Source organism: Pleurodeles waltl, chromosome 9 (assembly GCF_031143425.1).
Source record: "Pleurodeles waltl isolate 20211129_DDA chromosome 9, aPleWal1.hap1.20221129, whole genome shotgun sequence".
Taxonomy (NCBI): Eukaryota; Metazoa; Chordata; class Amphibia; order Caudata; family Salamandridae; genus Pleurodeles; species Pleurodeles waltl.
In genome coordinates, this window is record NC_090448.1 from 319,033,867 (window position 1) to 319,050,275 (window position 16,409).

Below are 16,409 nucleotides of genomic sequence, written 5' to 3' on the forward strand. Positions count from 1 at the left end.
GGGACAGGTAAGAGGAAAGAAACCCAGATAGAAAAGGCATGCAGAGAGGAGAATATATAAAATTGGGCATGAGTGATGAAGAAAGACAGAGTGGGGAAATGAGAGATCGAGCAGCTGCCAGGCAGTGGAGAGACAGTACAGGGAGACATGAGGAAAAGAACAGGGGAGAGCAGATAATAATAGGTTGACAAGGGAGAGCACAGACAAGAGAAGTGAAACAATGGTGAGTTAAGAGGCTTTTTTTTGTCTTGAAAAATTATTTAAACAAACTGTCAAATTGTAACATTCATGCATATTTCCTCACACTAATGTACTTTACATATTTGAATGTGGCATAATAGTGTGGACATGTATTATGTGTTGAGAACAATCTACAGGGGGGTAACCCATGCTCTTGCGTGCAGGGGAACTCCAGCCATCCAGGGGTGCCCAAACCCTTCAAGGGGGCCCCATTCAGCTCAAGATCAATGACTGCCCATAAGATATGAGAGACTTGGGGACCCGCATCACATTCTGCAGGGAGCCTCATCATTTTGTGTTACACCACTGTTTTGGCCAGTCCTGGGACAGTCGAAGCAACCATTCTTGGTCGGCCACAGAAGAATGCACACCAAAGGGAGATGCACAGCCCCTATCCCATAGGCTGGCATTAGCGTGGCTTCCCATCATAGACTAAACAATGACGGTACAGTGTAAGAGTGTGGCACTGCGGTGAGGACTGTGAACTTTGGGGCAGTTCACCTGCTATCAAGAGCCTAGCCATAATTAGCTTTGAGAGTGCTAGATGGGAACCTGTAGCAATGTCAGGAGATTCGTAACCACCATTTCTCTATGAGATCGCAGTATGTCCTAACTTGTGATCAGGGGCGGCTCCTACGCTATGGCAGAGGAGCATCACCCCCATCAGCAGCAGTAGCTGCTAAACTTTTTTTTTTAAATGATAATCAACTATGTTTTTATTGTTTTCTTGTAAAAGTGGTGGGGCCATGGGGCTGTGATGAGCACAAAGGGGAAGTGCACAGCACTTCCCCTCAGTGCGCATGTATGTTTGGTCAGCCGTCTCACGTCTGCCAAACACAATTGCGCACTTGGCTCTCTCCAACCCAGCAACGCAAGACCTGCATTGCTGGGTTGGAGACAGCAGGCAGGGACTTGCACTCTGCCCTGGAGCGCCCTGGCTGGGCACTCCATTCAATCCTAATTCTGCTTATACACTGCCAGCAGCATGAAAGCAGCGTTAAGACATGTCACAGGGCTGGCTGGGAGCCTGTTCCTGCAGTCTAGGACGGAGGAGCGGATCGGCACAGCGCGACGCGGCAAAAAAGGTACTTTAAAAAAAAACTATTATATTTTCTTCCACCCACCACCACACACTGCACTGCCCCTTTTCTCTCCCGCGAGCTGACACTGCTTGTGATGACTTTATTTTGATACAATATATTACCATTGAGTAGCCGACTAAGCTAATAGCAGCTGATCTCCTCACACAGTGATAAATACCCTAACAAATGTTTACCGTGTTTCTGCCTTCTGGTTTTGCACGTCCTTTATTGCGTTGTATGTTGAAGGTAACTTTTTGTTTAATTAAAAGCACTGGCTGGGCATTAATTTCTTGAATCGTCTTATATGTGGCGTTGAGTTCTGCTTTGTAGCCCACACTACCAACATAAATAAATGCATTGATTTACTCAACTTCCTCGCCCTGAGGGTCAAGTGCTAATAGTGGTGCTCTTGGTGCTCAGTTTTCGGCCCCACTATAAGGTAAAGATCTAGGACATCAGTGATAAAAAAACTTTCATATTTACAATTGGAGTCCTGCAGTCCTAGACTGCTTTGGGAATCACGAAGAAGTTACCACACTAATATATTTTGATTTCTGCCTGTACTCCTTGGAGGAAATGAGACTGGAGAATGCTTTCATTGCTCAAAACAGTTAAGAATATACATAATAAATATCAGAAAATGTGATATCATTTTTGTAGGGCAGGAGACTATGTTTCCTGTGGTCACCAGACCGGAGCTACCTCACAGCCCGCTTTCTACAGCAAGTGGCCCCAATCAGTAAATTTCCGCTTCACATCAGGTCGTGAGATTTAGTGGATGAAAGTACTCCGACGGCCGCCAAAGCTGCCTGTTTAACCATTTGACGGGAGCCTCGGGACCCCATTGTTCTAGGACTTACAGTTCCCCAATGTCTCACCAATAACCATCACCCCAGTAATTAACTGAGCCGCGAGCATGTTTCCGCCCTAGATGCAGGTGCGCTTCCTCCATCAGGCATGCTGCCTATGTCTACTGGAAGTGGGGTGATGTCATAGCCGTAAAAGATATCCAAAACCATATCCCGGGTGGGCTCGAACATGTTTCAAGCAGAAATTTCAAAACAGCCTCCCATACAAAATATTCTCATAATTATAATAGTATCTGGCGCCGAAACTGCAGGCCGTGGCGTTACCAAACGTTCAAGATCACGCAAAGTTTGAACACAGGGTGATCGGCCACGGAAGGGGGTTCGAGCTCCCAAGAACGGTGAGATGAGAGGTGTGTGAAGATGCTAAAGTTAAAAGAGGATGAACAGCGGTAGGAAAGTTCTCATAGAATTAGGTTAGTGGGTAACAGAAATCCCTGGCAAAAAATACCTTTAGCAGGAAATGATCTCTCAAAACAGAACTTGCATGAACATCTTCTTGACCACCATGAAATACCAACAAAAGTGCCATATTTAAGTGAGACGGGAATCCAAAGCTTGATGACACACAAACGGGCAAAAAACACACCATACCAGATAAAAGTATTGGGTTTGTACTTAACCTGCTGTTCATGAGGGCTCAAGAGGGGTCATATAAACTGTGTCAGAATGCAAAGGAAATGTCAGTGGCAAACCACTACAGAGAAGCGTAGCTTGGCCAGCAAGACTGGGGCGGAAGAGCTTCAGATTTTCTGACCCTCTCGCAGGCATATATATCATGTTAATCATTCTATCGGAAGCAGCATTTGAGGGGGGCTGAAGGGCCAGTGGACTGGAAAGGTGTGAGGATTGTGATGGGTACTTAAAACACAGTATTTTGTAAAATAACAATTTTTTAAGACATTCAAAACAGAGAGCAGAAGGTCTCTGTGTGTGCTTTTGTCTGAGTGAGTATTTACAAATCCCAGGAGAAATCCGTCAGACACCTTATCATACCGGAATGAAAGCTCCTGTACCCAACTATTTTAAAAACAATACATTTGTTAGGTGGGTGTAACTCCACAAACACCCACACCAAAGCTACGCCCCTGTCACTACATCTTCATAAATTGATTGCAAGGCAAAGTAACCGGGTTCGTCTATAATAACATCTGGTAATGTGTGCACCGTTCAAAGGCCCTAGTTAGGAAGACAAAGTTAAATCTACAGGTAATACCACAGTGTGAAAATATCATTCCCCTCTCTAACCTGGAAATGTAGGAATTTTAGACTGGCGTGATTCCCTCTCAAGGCTGGGAAGGGGAATGGATCACTGTCGATTTGGTGAGGGTCTAGAGGAAAGGTTTTACCGTCCGGGAAAATATTTTGCCTGCTGAGAAATAAACATGTTTATTTCAATAGGAGATCCTACTTTCCCTGTGTGGAGTTCTCCGCTATGGACAGTCTTCTTGACTATGACACACATCAGGGCTTTGATAGTATTGAGTTGGATCATCTGTGCTCATGCTCCTGTTCTCCCAAGATCTGTTAATATATATTCCCAGTATCTTTTGGGTTATCTGCCAGGCGTTCTGGGTTTTTTCCACATTATGTTTGCCTCTCTGCACTCTGCTGCATCACTGTTGCTGACATTTCTCTGTTCCTTTGGGTATAGGGAACTACCAAGTAGTGGTTGCTTTTTTTACTGGTACCTCCTGTTTGCCTTTACTGCTATTAACCTGCTGATGGTGTTGCTGGCCTAGATCCAGGGGGAGAGGGATGATGTGATCATAGTAGTTTTCTACTGGCCGGGACTGTCATGGTTTCTACTTCTTCTGGATCAATCCTTGCAGCCAGTATGAAGACTGTCTCTGATCCTTTCACTTCTTTGCTCCCAGATATGTCCCTTGCTTGAGAACATTTAGCTATGTTATGGTATGTTGTTTTGTATAGTGCACTAATCACCCAAGAGGGTATTGAGGCACTTGGTGGAGGTGTGTAGTACCAAGGCTTATATGATAAGCCAGGTGTTCAAATTCTTGGGGAACTCAATAAGTAAGGTGAAAGAAGGCTCTGATGTGTTGAGGGAGGTTGTTTCATGCTTTGGGTGTGATATAGAAGATTAAGCGACCTCCAGGTTTGCTTTTGTGGATGTGGGTGTGTGTGCGAGTTAGAGTGAGGCAGAGCTTAGGTGTCTGTTGGGTTGGTGAAAGTGCATGCGGTTGTTCAGGTATTCTGGTCCTGTATTGTGCAGGGCTTTGTATGTTTGAGAAGTATGAATTTCCTCTTGTTGTTAATAGGGAGCCAGCGAAGCTTACTGAGCTGAGGTGTGATGTGTGGGTGTCATGTGGGAGGCAGAGTATGTGCCTTGCGGCTGCATTCTGGATGGTCTGGAGTCTGTGTAGGAGTTGTTTGGAGAATCCGGCGCAGAGAGTGTTGCCGTAGTCCGGCCTGCTGCGGATGAGTGCATCGTGACAATCTGTCTGGTGTTTTGAGTCAACCATTTGAAGATCTTTTGCAGCATGGATAGGATGTGAAAGTAGGAGGAGCACAATGCATTGACTTGAGCCATCATATTGAGCTTGTCATCTAGGATGATCTCAGAATTTCTTGCATGGTCTGTGGGTGTGTGGTTGGTTCTAGCTCCGACGGCCACAAGGTGGAATCCCATGGAAGGGCTTGTTGCCAAAGACTAATACTTCTGTCTTGTCGGAGTTGAGCTTCAGGCAGTTGGATCTCACCCAGTCTGCTACTATGGTCATGCAGTTGGTGAAGTTGGCTATTATGCCATTTATCTTGTCTGTCAGAGAGAGAATAGCTCTCTCAAAGTTGAAACGGAATTTGCTGAGGAAGGATTTTCTCCAGGTCTCATAATGCAGAAGCTATTCAACTGTCCTGTCACCCCTCCTTACTAAAGTCTCATGCCAGAACTGGGTTGAATTTCAAAAGTGGTGTTCAGATCATTCTTTGTCCGCTTGCAGCTTGACTTTCTGGAGGTCCTCCAGTTCCTCTGGGATGGGTCTGGTTGGATCTTTTAGTCGCTACTATAAGGGTTCAATTTACTACTATTCAAGCTAGGTGGTATGCCTGAAGCAGCTTGCCTGATGGGAATGCTTTGATAGAGAAACTCTTTAAGCATTTGTCTCTGTTTTGAACTGTGGTTGGGAGATGTCTTCGCCTTGGGATTTGCCTATTATTTAGTAGACACTTCATGATCACCTGTTTGAACCAGAATTGTTGGATGACCACGTTTTTGATGATTAAAATGGATCTTTCAGTGATATTCCCTTTCCCTTGTTGCTTAAGGAAGCTGGTGCTCTGTGCATTCCCTTTCAGATGTCCAACCATATGTGTGTCACTTGTGAGTTGGTGGCACAGGGCCATCAGCCACCCTCTATGTCCATCAGTTTGTAGATATTTGGTACCTTTGCTCTAATATATTCCCTGGTTGATATTGCCCTCCACCACGAGGCTCAGTGGTAGTCCACACGAGGATGGATGCTTCCCTTGCAGAGGTACAGGGGATCCATAATCCCGAGATTAATAAGGCAACCACATGGCTCTCTTTATTTATTTTGTGCTGCAGTGTCAGCTTCAGGATTTCGATACTGAAGAAATAAGCGTTGGTGTTGGGGTTCTCAGTTCGATTCTTTTGTGAATTCTCTTTGTTCACAATGAATCCAATTGAGTGAGAAGCATTGCTGGCTTCGGTTGTGTTTTCTTTCCTGTGTTATCCAAAGTTCACAAGTGAAGCTTTGGTATTCCCCACGAAGAACGTCTGGGACGAAGAAAAAGACATAAAGGTAATGCTTAGGATGAGACAAAAGTAGCACTAGGAATAATAACGATTGCCAATAGGTAATCAGGGGTATTTTGACAGAAACACACATCATTTACTACACTGTGATGCCACTACTGCCATCGGCAGCTTGCTTTCATTCATGTGAAAGCCCAAAGAAGTAGGGACAATTTCTCATGACAAAATAGTTCCTTAATTAAGCAAATGTCCTCCCAAAGTCAAACCTCTCTCCTGAAACTAATGTTTTCCCTCCAAGAAGCCCATCGTCATTCCTCATGAGTTATTTATCATAAAATAGCAGACTAGCTTTCCTGTAGTTTCTTGCAGCCAAAACCATTCCTATTACCTTAGTGGCTTGCAGCTTCGTTAACATCTAATTGTCAAAAAGATAACCATGTCACAACAATTTATGCCTGTTCCTGCATTTTGGTATCAGGTGTGCTTTGCTCTACCACTACTATCAGTTTTCACATTAGCACTTTAGCATAAGTTAATTTCCTCACATTTTAAGTATTTTATTTACCTATTTATGATGACAAGTAATGGCTTTAGTTAATTTAAAATACTGTATTCTCTCTTCAATGCCATGGATTTATTCCTGTGTTTTGAGTTCCAGATGCATTCACATAAAAGCACTGACAAAGGAAATAGATCAGACAGAGTTTAATGTGCTCATGCGCTCACCGTTACCATATTACTGCAAAATATAACGGATAGAGCCAGGAGAAGCGGACAAAGAGTGCTATAATGGTAAAGTAGTACTCTTGCAGTTCAAAGCAAGTACTCGAGCAGAGGCAGCAGGACTTGCTCAAGAAACCAGTAGCATTAGGTGAGAGAAACCATTTGGTTGAATGGGGTGAAGCCAAAGCCTACTCTTTGTAGGCTTCGCCTACAGCGTGCATGCACTGTAAATGAAAACTATTATTCTTTTCTTTAAAAAAAAGCTTACAAGGAGCTTAGAGCCTGCCGTTACTTACCTTTACTACCCATTGGTTGGCTCTCACATCACTCTTGTTTCCTAGCTAACTATTGGGTTGCACCTCCTCCTTGTGACCTGCTTCCTCCTAGGCTTAAGTCTTCGTCCCTTCGTGTTCCTGCTGTGGAGCTTGGACCTGGTCCCTGCTGTGGAGCATGGAGCATTTTTCATGTGCCAAGTGTCCTTTCACTAGCCACAGGCTCCTTAAGGTATATGTTTTTGTTTAGGTTGAGCTTAGCATCCAACCTGATGTATACTTAAGTATACTTATACTGTGGGTTAAAGGAATTTCATTTATCAGTTGCTGTGTCCTCTAAAAGCTCTTGCTCACTAGTGGGCAGGTCTGCCTTTTTCTCCCTCCTTTTTCTGTTTCAGAGCATTGGACTACTACTGTATTGTTCCACTTTGTTTTTTATCTGTTGCTGTGACAGACTATTTTTGACATTTCTTTGTTGCTCCCCTTTCACTGTGGGTGTTTTAGGCTGGTAGCTGCCTGCGTTTTAAGCTTATTTTACTAAACAAATGACTCCTAAAATAGGCTTATTGTAGTAAACAAACACCATATGCCCTTGCATCGCAGAGAGTCTCTCTCTCACCAAGCCCCCTCCCTGCAAGCACTCACGTCATCGCACACAGGGCATTGCTTATCTCTTTTATGAGATAAGCTTCCCATGCTGCTCTGTTAAATTCATTAGAGCTTTGTTGAAATGCGAGGCAAAAATGCTTGTTTTTTTAAGCATTTTTTAAGTTACTAGCAGACACAAATTAAAAGTACTACAAATATTTCACAACTTGAACAGAAACTACAAATATGACGTAATGTACAGTAGCACATTTTGAACAGGCTAAATTAATGGGTAATCAGTAAGATATTGTGATTAATATACAAAGTGCATGAAGCATCTCAATTGTAGGGGATGGAATGAGAGCTGCCAGGTGCATATGAATAGTTAAGTGTACGCAATAAATAATAACATTGCCACCTTTAATGCCACCTTGGTGGATGGGTGATAAGTGCCAATTAGTGACTCTGTGTTAAATTATTCACAGATGTTCAGGTCCAAACTGATTTCTGCATGCACAAAACCTTTCAGACAAGAAGAAAATTATAGATATTACACAATTTCATCAATTTTCTTTGCATAATTTCTTGCGTTTTTTCATATTTCATCAGAGTCTCAAAACTGGGGCTCCTCAAAAGGGAGGATGTGTCTGTTTCCCAAGGCATCCAAAGAGCAGGCAGGTCTGTGTTTAACTTGTGATTAAGTTTGCATCAGCTGAAAGAAGCTTTCAGAAGCACCAGCATATAGGCACATTTCACAACAATATTTCAATATAGGCCAGCCCCCGACTGCATGTAGACATGCAAACGTTTAACCCAGGGCCAGCGTTTCTATATGGTAAGGCAGTATCTTTAGAACACTTACTGTTTGGTTCAAATAACAATAAATGCCCTGAAAGTGCATCTTTGTCTTTTTTTGGGTGAGCTCCAAAGGCAAAATGAAATTCTGCTTGGAAATCTGAAAATCTGTGTACCATTGATGCACCAATCCCTTGCCCTGCATACAATCCCCAAAATCTCGAACACAGACACAGGGATAGACCCAGGCATTTAAAAATACCTGATGTAACTTCGAGTTTTGGAATAGAGGTTAGCCATCAGGGTCATCACGGAACTCTTTAACTGGTACCCTGCAGTGGAAGGGCGCTTCAGAAAGGACTTGTGGGGGTCGCCCTCTGGGAACAAAGAGCTCACCAAATTGTGCTTGGATTTCCACATGGCCTGGGAGAGGCCTTGTCCGCAAATCCCAGAACGTTGTAGTTAACCTGCAGCAAAAAGAAGGGAGGGAAGCATTATTTATACAGGGCAATGCACCTCACAACCTGAACTGTGTCTCATCACTTTATGAATCTTATAATTGTCATTACTTAAGGTATTTTACACATCATTGACATCTGATGGGTAAAAAGCAAACTGGGCCATATAAGACCAGTTAACCTTTTCAGAGTGTCAGAAGCTGCATTACGTTCCACACAGTGTAATAAACATTTGATCATTTCAGCTGCAACCATATGTATTCTGTTGAAATCTGGAGGTTACGCAGCTGATGGTGCATTATGTGGCAAGTGCGAAAACCCCATAGTGATGCCAAAGACACAGTAACAGAATCACGTAATTCCAATGGCCCTGCCTATAGGGTTCATATAGAGATCTGTGGAATAGGCGCTGAACGAATTGCTAGCCATCAGAAAGCAAGAGGCGCCAAGAATGACTGAATAACGTGCACAACGGGCATCATCAATCACTTTCATCAGTTCTTGAATAGAACCAAAAAAGGATGACAAATTGGAAACAATTTCCAAAAATGCCAGCTGAGCCAAAACAAACAAGGTACACCGCTCACCAAGAAACTTTGTATGTCGAGATTTTACATGTCCTGCTCCGCGTATTTCTGAATATTGAGTTCCAATTTCTCTTTTTTCCACTTTTCTCATCTGTTCAACTTAGCATCTATTGTTAGAGCTCCTTAAGAGAATGACATACTGACATTCATCAGGGATGGGCAGCATTCACTCCTTTCAGGGCCGCTACTTTTCCTTGAATTGTATCCCCCATCATACTTCCTTCTTAGCAGTGTTCTGTTTAACACTGTAAATGAAAAGGTGGCTCTCTCTGCATGCAGTATATTTTAGGTCGAGTATGCAAGCACCGTGACTTGTTGTAATCTATCTGTGAGCTTTTAACCACGCCTATCACTATCACTAGTTCATGGGCTTGCCTTTCAAAAATCCTTTGTTGTCATTGGTAAATGCTTTATGTTTGTCCCTACTTGGGCCGGTTTTGTTCACACCTTCGCCATCGACTCTATTACATTGATAATTGCATGTTTGCCAATACTTTTGACTGCGAGCGAACTTCCTTTTCCTTTTGTCAGTAGCGGCTCGCGGTGGTAGCCGAGGGTGGGGCAGCGCACGGGAGGGGGATAATTAATAAAAAAAATAAAACTTACCTGAATCATCACGGCCGCCTCCATAACCACCGCGCTTCTCCTCTCCTGCAGGCAGGCTGCAGGCACTGGCTCCCAGCCTGCCATGCGGCCAGTCCTGACGCTGCTCAGAGCAGTGTCAGGAGCGCCCAGCCAGTGCGCTCCCAGGCAGACTGGGAGCCTGTGCAGGGTCTCTGCAGCCCAGTAACATAGTTGCTGGGCTGGAGAGACCCTACTGAGCATGTGTGTTTGGCTGGCCTGAGACGGCCAGCCAAACATACATGTTCAGTGAGGGGGAGTGCTGTGCACTCCCCCTCAGTGCTCGTAAGAGTGTGTGTGGCCCCACCCCCTTTTTCTAAAAACGATGATAAACATAGTTTATTATCCTTTTTAGCAAAAGATTTGCAGCAGCTGCAGCTGACGGGGGGAGCGACACTCCTCCGCCCTTATGAAGGAGCGATTGCGCTCATGCTCACAGTAGCCGTGGTGCTCTGAATCTGCTTGCTTATGTCAACTGTTTTACTTTTCATTTTATGTGGCAAGAAAAGTCCAGTTAGAAATTTAAAATGCTAATAGCTCTAACTCGAGAAAATGCGAGACCCATTGCATTGCAAATATTTGTTTATTTGCCTGTCGGCACCCCATCATTGTGGAAGAGTAAAATCAGCACTTTTGTGTGTAAAAGGCCGCTTTATTGGAAACGGGTGCACTCACAAAATACCCCCTTGGCCTCAAGCCTTAAAAATCTAAAACCTCTCTATACATAATTTCTTCTAACCAAACCACTTCCCCCTCCCCTACCCTACCCGACCCTCCCCACTACCTTCCCCCTTAAACTTGCAGCTCATTAGTCCAGTCATCCTTTCTTAATGCTCTTTGTTGAATCCGTCTATTACCTTAATAGTCAGTTGCTAGCGTCTTGAACGTGCAAGTCTCCAACCCCTAATGCTTAGTATGTTATCTTCGTTGCCCTGCTACTGTCCACCATCTTCTAATCTGCAAGTGTCTTGTCATAAATTCTTCCCATCCGTTATCGTATGTCATGTGCCCAGTCTCTGTCTCCGCCACCAGAAAAGGGGAGGGGCGACCGAAGGGCAACCCCCTCTCCTTTTCTGCCCCCCCCATGATGACAATCCTCCGTTCCCGGAGTACAATTAGGATTCAACACCTCTTTTATCTGAAGCAGGTACAACTCCATGCCCATAAAGGACAGGTGTAAACCATTGCCCTAAAAAAATTCCTTGTCCTCGAACCTTAAATCCTTATGTTCTAAATAGGTCAAACCATGCTCCAAACAATATAATCGCATCTCCTTTTTAATCTTCCTCCGCGCTTTTTCAATTGCCCCCAGTTTCCTCGCTCCACGCCAAATCCGGCGAGGAACAAAAGCTGTCCACATGATATGGCAACGCTGCCACTGCTGAAGCAACACACATAAATCTTTCTTCATCTGCCGCAAAATATCCAAGCCAGTCCGCTTTACCATGTCATTTTCGCCCAAATGCACCAGTAATACATCTGGACAAAAACCCCTGCCCCGAAGCCTTTGCAATGTCTCTAATAATTCTGGCCAGCACATACCCCCTTTACCTTCCCATATTACGCGATATCTGCCCCTGTCCAGACCTAAGTTGTCCCCCACTGTAGTTGACTGCGCCGGTCTCCATGCCCACTTGACAAAGGAATGTCCCACAACCCAGATGGATATGAACTGCACAGCTGGTCCGGGAACGGAACCTGTAGCAAGAAAAAATATATTACCATTCTGTTGTCATTAGCCCTTTCCACACATATTTCTTGTAGTCATTCGATTTCCATCGTCCCAGCGCCAACACATGCGTCAGCCGCCAACCCGAAAGCCTGCCTATGTTGCCATGCCTATTCTAAATGAATGGGTCCCAAACTGCAAAGCATCCTGTCCAATAGTCCTTAAACTTGCCCTCAAAACCGCTAATAGCTGGTATGACGAAACCGCATGACCCTGCATATGACAAAAAACTCCCCCCACGTCCATCCTGAACGTAGCCTGCAGCCTCAATCCCAGATGTACCGGACAAACCTCTACTTCGGGATAGGCCTTCAGAAACACCTGCCTCCCCCTCCCCCTTTGATCTGTCTTTGACCTCCGCAAATGCACCCCAACTCCATGCGATGAAATACACACTTCCCCCCACTGTAGACCCTCTGATACTCTAGATGCCCCAAAGAACATCCAGGACATGAGGGTACGAAATAATAAGCACTCCACCTCATCCCTACAAACATCCTGTAAAGCCTTCATAACTTCCTTTAAAATAGCCAATGTTATCGGCTGTCTTGCCCGACCCCCTGGCCCATCCTTCGAGTATTCTCTGCCCCAACTCCGCCGCTGACGGCGCATAACCCCACAAAAGTTTACCCATAAAAGTAATCCCAGCCAATTTCCCTGCAATAGAAACTCTGGACAAGCGTTTGTCAACCATGCTCATGATGAAATTTACCACATCCTCAATCCTGTCCTGCTCCAACTGCCATCTATGGGGCCCAGAATCCACAAATTCCCGCCAAGCTGTTACATACGCTCGCTGAGTGGAGGGGGCCAACGAATTCACGACTAACCGCAGAATCCTCCGTCGCCTACGGTCCATAGAGCTGCTGGCATAGTAGTTCTGCTCAAGGGCTCGTCCGTAACCAACCCATGGAACCTCTCCCACTGCGACCGAGATAACGCATCTGCAATGTCATTATTCACCCCTGGCACATGACGCGCCCTGAAGTAAATATCGCGGCGCAAACACTCCAAAACAAAAATGCGGAGCAACTGCAACACCTGCACATCCCTGGCCGACTGCCGATTGTCGACCTTCACCACTGCGATGTTGTCCACCCGAAACAGCACTCTTTTATGCATCAAGAGATGACCCCACACAGACACCGCAACTACCAGCGGAAAAAGCTCCAAGAATGCAATGCTGGGTCCGCCAGCACGCCAAGCCTCTGCCCATTTTTCCGCACAAAATTTTCCTTGCCAATAAATGCCAAATCCGGAAGCTCCCGACGCATCGGAAAAAATTTGTACATCCCATTTGCACAATGGCCATGTCTGAATCGGGATCCCATTAAAGGACTCTAAAAAGACACACCACATCCTCAAATCCTCCTTCACCCCCGCGCCAAGACACACATGATGATGTGGCATGGTGTGACCCGAGAATGATATACTGAGTCTCCTGCAAAAAGTACGTCCCGCTCTCACTACCCGACAAGCAAAATTTAGGTGCCCCAGCAATACTTGGATATCCCTGACGGTCACTTTCTTTTTCTTGACCATAGACCGCACTGTCTCAATCATGGCCTGTTTCTTTTCAACCGGCAAGCGAGCCACCATCGACACTGTGTCCAGTTCAATGCCGAAAAAGGCCGTACAGGGCCCCACCGTTTTCTCGGGATCCAGGGGCACACCCAGGTCCCCCATGAGGGCCTAAAATCTACCAAGTGCCCTCTCGCAAGACTCAGAATCTTTCGGCCCTGCAAGGAAGAAATCGTCCAAATAATGTGTCACTGCTGTGTGGCCAATGACCGTCACAAATATCCACTGCAAAAAAGTGCTGAAGCATTCAAATAGTGAACAAGATATGGAGCAGCCCATGGGGAGTGCCTTGACCACATACCAACTGCCCTGAAATTGAATGCCCAACAACTCAAAATCCCGAGGATGCACCGGTAGCAATCTAAAAGCTGATTTGATATCAGTTTTTGCCATTAAAGCACCCAGGCCCAATGACTCCACCATTGCCATTGCACATCCACTGACGCATACGACACTTTGGTGAGCTCCTCTGGAATAAAATCATTAACGGAAGAACCTTCGGGCCAGGATAAGTGGTGAATCAAACAATACTGACCCGGCTCTTTTTTGGGCACCACTCCAATAGGTGACACAATAAGGTTTTCCAAAGGCCAATCCGTAAAAGGACCATCCATCCTTCCCTCCGCCACCTCCTTCTCCAGCTTGAGCTGCACTAGCTCCTCCTTCCCTCGAATTGACTGCAAATTCTCAGCCCAGCGCCACTGTTGAGGCCCCTCGTAACCCAGCTCAAATCCATGCAGAAAGCCCCGCAACAACAGTTGCCCCACCCGCCCGGGTCCGCACTGTCCTACCCAGAAACATATCTTATCCACTTTAATTGGAGTAGTAGCTTTTCCCCATAAAGTCCTGCCCTCTCGTTCGAGCCTGTCCCTGACTCCCCTGGCTACTTCCTCCTTGGCCCGAAGACTGCGACCCAGCGCTGCTAGTCCCAGAACAGTTAGTAAGGGCATGCCTCCCTGTGCACTTAGAGCATTCATGCCTGAACTTACAGTACTCTCTGGTGCACAAACTTTTGTTAAAATCCCAACAGGCTCCTGTTTTCTGCGCCCCAGTACCTGCTGCACCTGATCCCCCTTTTGCTCCTGTGCTAGCCCCACCCTGGTTGGGGCGCTCTCGAAAGGGTGGGTAAATAATTGGTAACCCGCTCGCCGTAAATATGGTTTTGCCGAACTTTGCTTGGCCCATGGTATGCTGCCACAAATCCGCGTCTATCTCACCCCATTGAAGGTCATCATCCGCCGCCATCCGGGCGCGAAACAGCTCATCATATTGTACCCAAGCTTAACCTCCGTAGTTGAGGTACGCTTTCCGAATCACATCCATATACTTAAACAACGCCACCTCCCGTTCCGGAAACCGCTCGCAATATACACTCGCAAAAATCAGAAAGGCTGCCGTCCAATTCTCGATAGTTACCGGGACCCTGGGGCGTTTTGCCAATTCGTATTCTTCCTCCTTTGAGCCCTCCTTCGCTCGAACCTCTCTGTGCAATAACTTAAGCATCTCCACACACTCTCCCTTCTAAATCTTTTCTTTGGTGGCCAACATAAGATGCGCCCCTAACGGTTTAGCTGTTCCCATATAGGGCAAACGCTTGTGCTTCCCACTTACCTGACCTCCCTCCGAGCCTTCGTCAGACTTACCTGGTTTCTTGTCCGAGACTGTACTTAACTGGTCCTTTTTAGAATCTATTCCTACCCCAACATCCAATACATACACCCCTTTATGTAAGCGCTCCCCTGCACTGCCCGAAACCGCTGCAGTAGCTACAGACACTCCGCCAGGGTGCAGCACCCCTGTTGCATTACCTTTTTGCAATGACGGGGGCCGCTCCTGAACCTTCCGTCCTGCCGATCCACCTGGTCCCGATACTGCAACCAGTACCTGTAACGACTTATGAACATCATTAGACGCCCACGTGTTCCACCAATCCTCCTCCTCCTCTTCCCAGCTTAGCTCTCCCTCCTCAATACTGTCCTCCTTGTAATCTAACACATCATTAGCAATACTCGTCTCACTATCACTTGGCGTATTGTCCACCCCGAACTTCGCATTCTTTGTGTTGTTCCCTGTACCCACCGTCTGGGGCAATGGTCACTGAGAGGCCACCCGTAGCCCTCCCGACCTTGCCGTAAGGCCAGGCCGTTTACCGCTAGATGCCACGTCACCGGCGGGCGCAAAACCCAGTCCGGCAGGCCGCCTCTTCCCGGAAACCTTGGCCCTCGCCGATTCGAGAGTGAGCTTGGGTCCCATCCAGCCGGCCGCACTGGGCCCTACCTTCTCTTCCTCCCAGGGTGATGGGGCCGCCACAAGCCCGCCTGGGTCACCGTCTTTGCCAATGATCTACCCCTGCTGACAAAGGCCCAGTGTGCTGGTGAGCATAGAAACGCACTGATAACCCCGCCCTTGTGACCCCCAACTCTCCACCCCACCCTGATCATCGCACTCGCTGTCCGAACTACCTTCCCAACCTGTCACTTCAGCAACTACACCCCCCCACCTGCGCTCATAAGTGCGGCGCGGAGGACGCACCCTCAAGGTTATCCCATCCTCCTCTACCCCTTGCTCGTCATCCTCCTCGCTCCACTCAAATATATGCACCAAGCCCCTGTCCTCTGCAGTCTCCACCATATCTGGACCAACGTCGTTTTGCTCCTTTTGCCCTTTTGCTTGGTAAATATCCTGCTCTCTTGACCGGCTGGCCTCACTAGCCAGCAATAAATCTGAGTCCCTCTCCCCTGCTAGGCCCACTCTCTCGCCTCCTTTCACCTGGTTTTTGCCCCAGCCCTGCTCACTATCCGCTCTCCCCGAGACCCCGTGACCTCTTGTAGGCAAAGCGCTTTGCCTCTCCGCCCCAGCCTTGCTATTCAAGGCCTTCCCTTTTTCCCTGCTTTTTTTAAATATCCTAGCCTGAAAACCCACAAAAAAAGCCGCAAAAAACGCAGGGCACTGAGTGAAAAACGGCAGAAAAATCTGCTGCTCACCCACCACTGTGTCACCTGACAAACTGGTGGCTACCCCAAAATGGCTCCCACCTTTATAGGCCCGCCCTAGGCTCCCAAAACATGCCCAAAACGGCGCCAATGGGCTGAACCATCTTCCACAAACTTCCTGGGGGGGGGGGTCAGGGG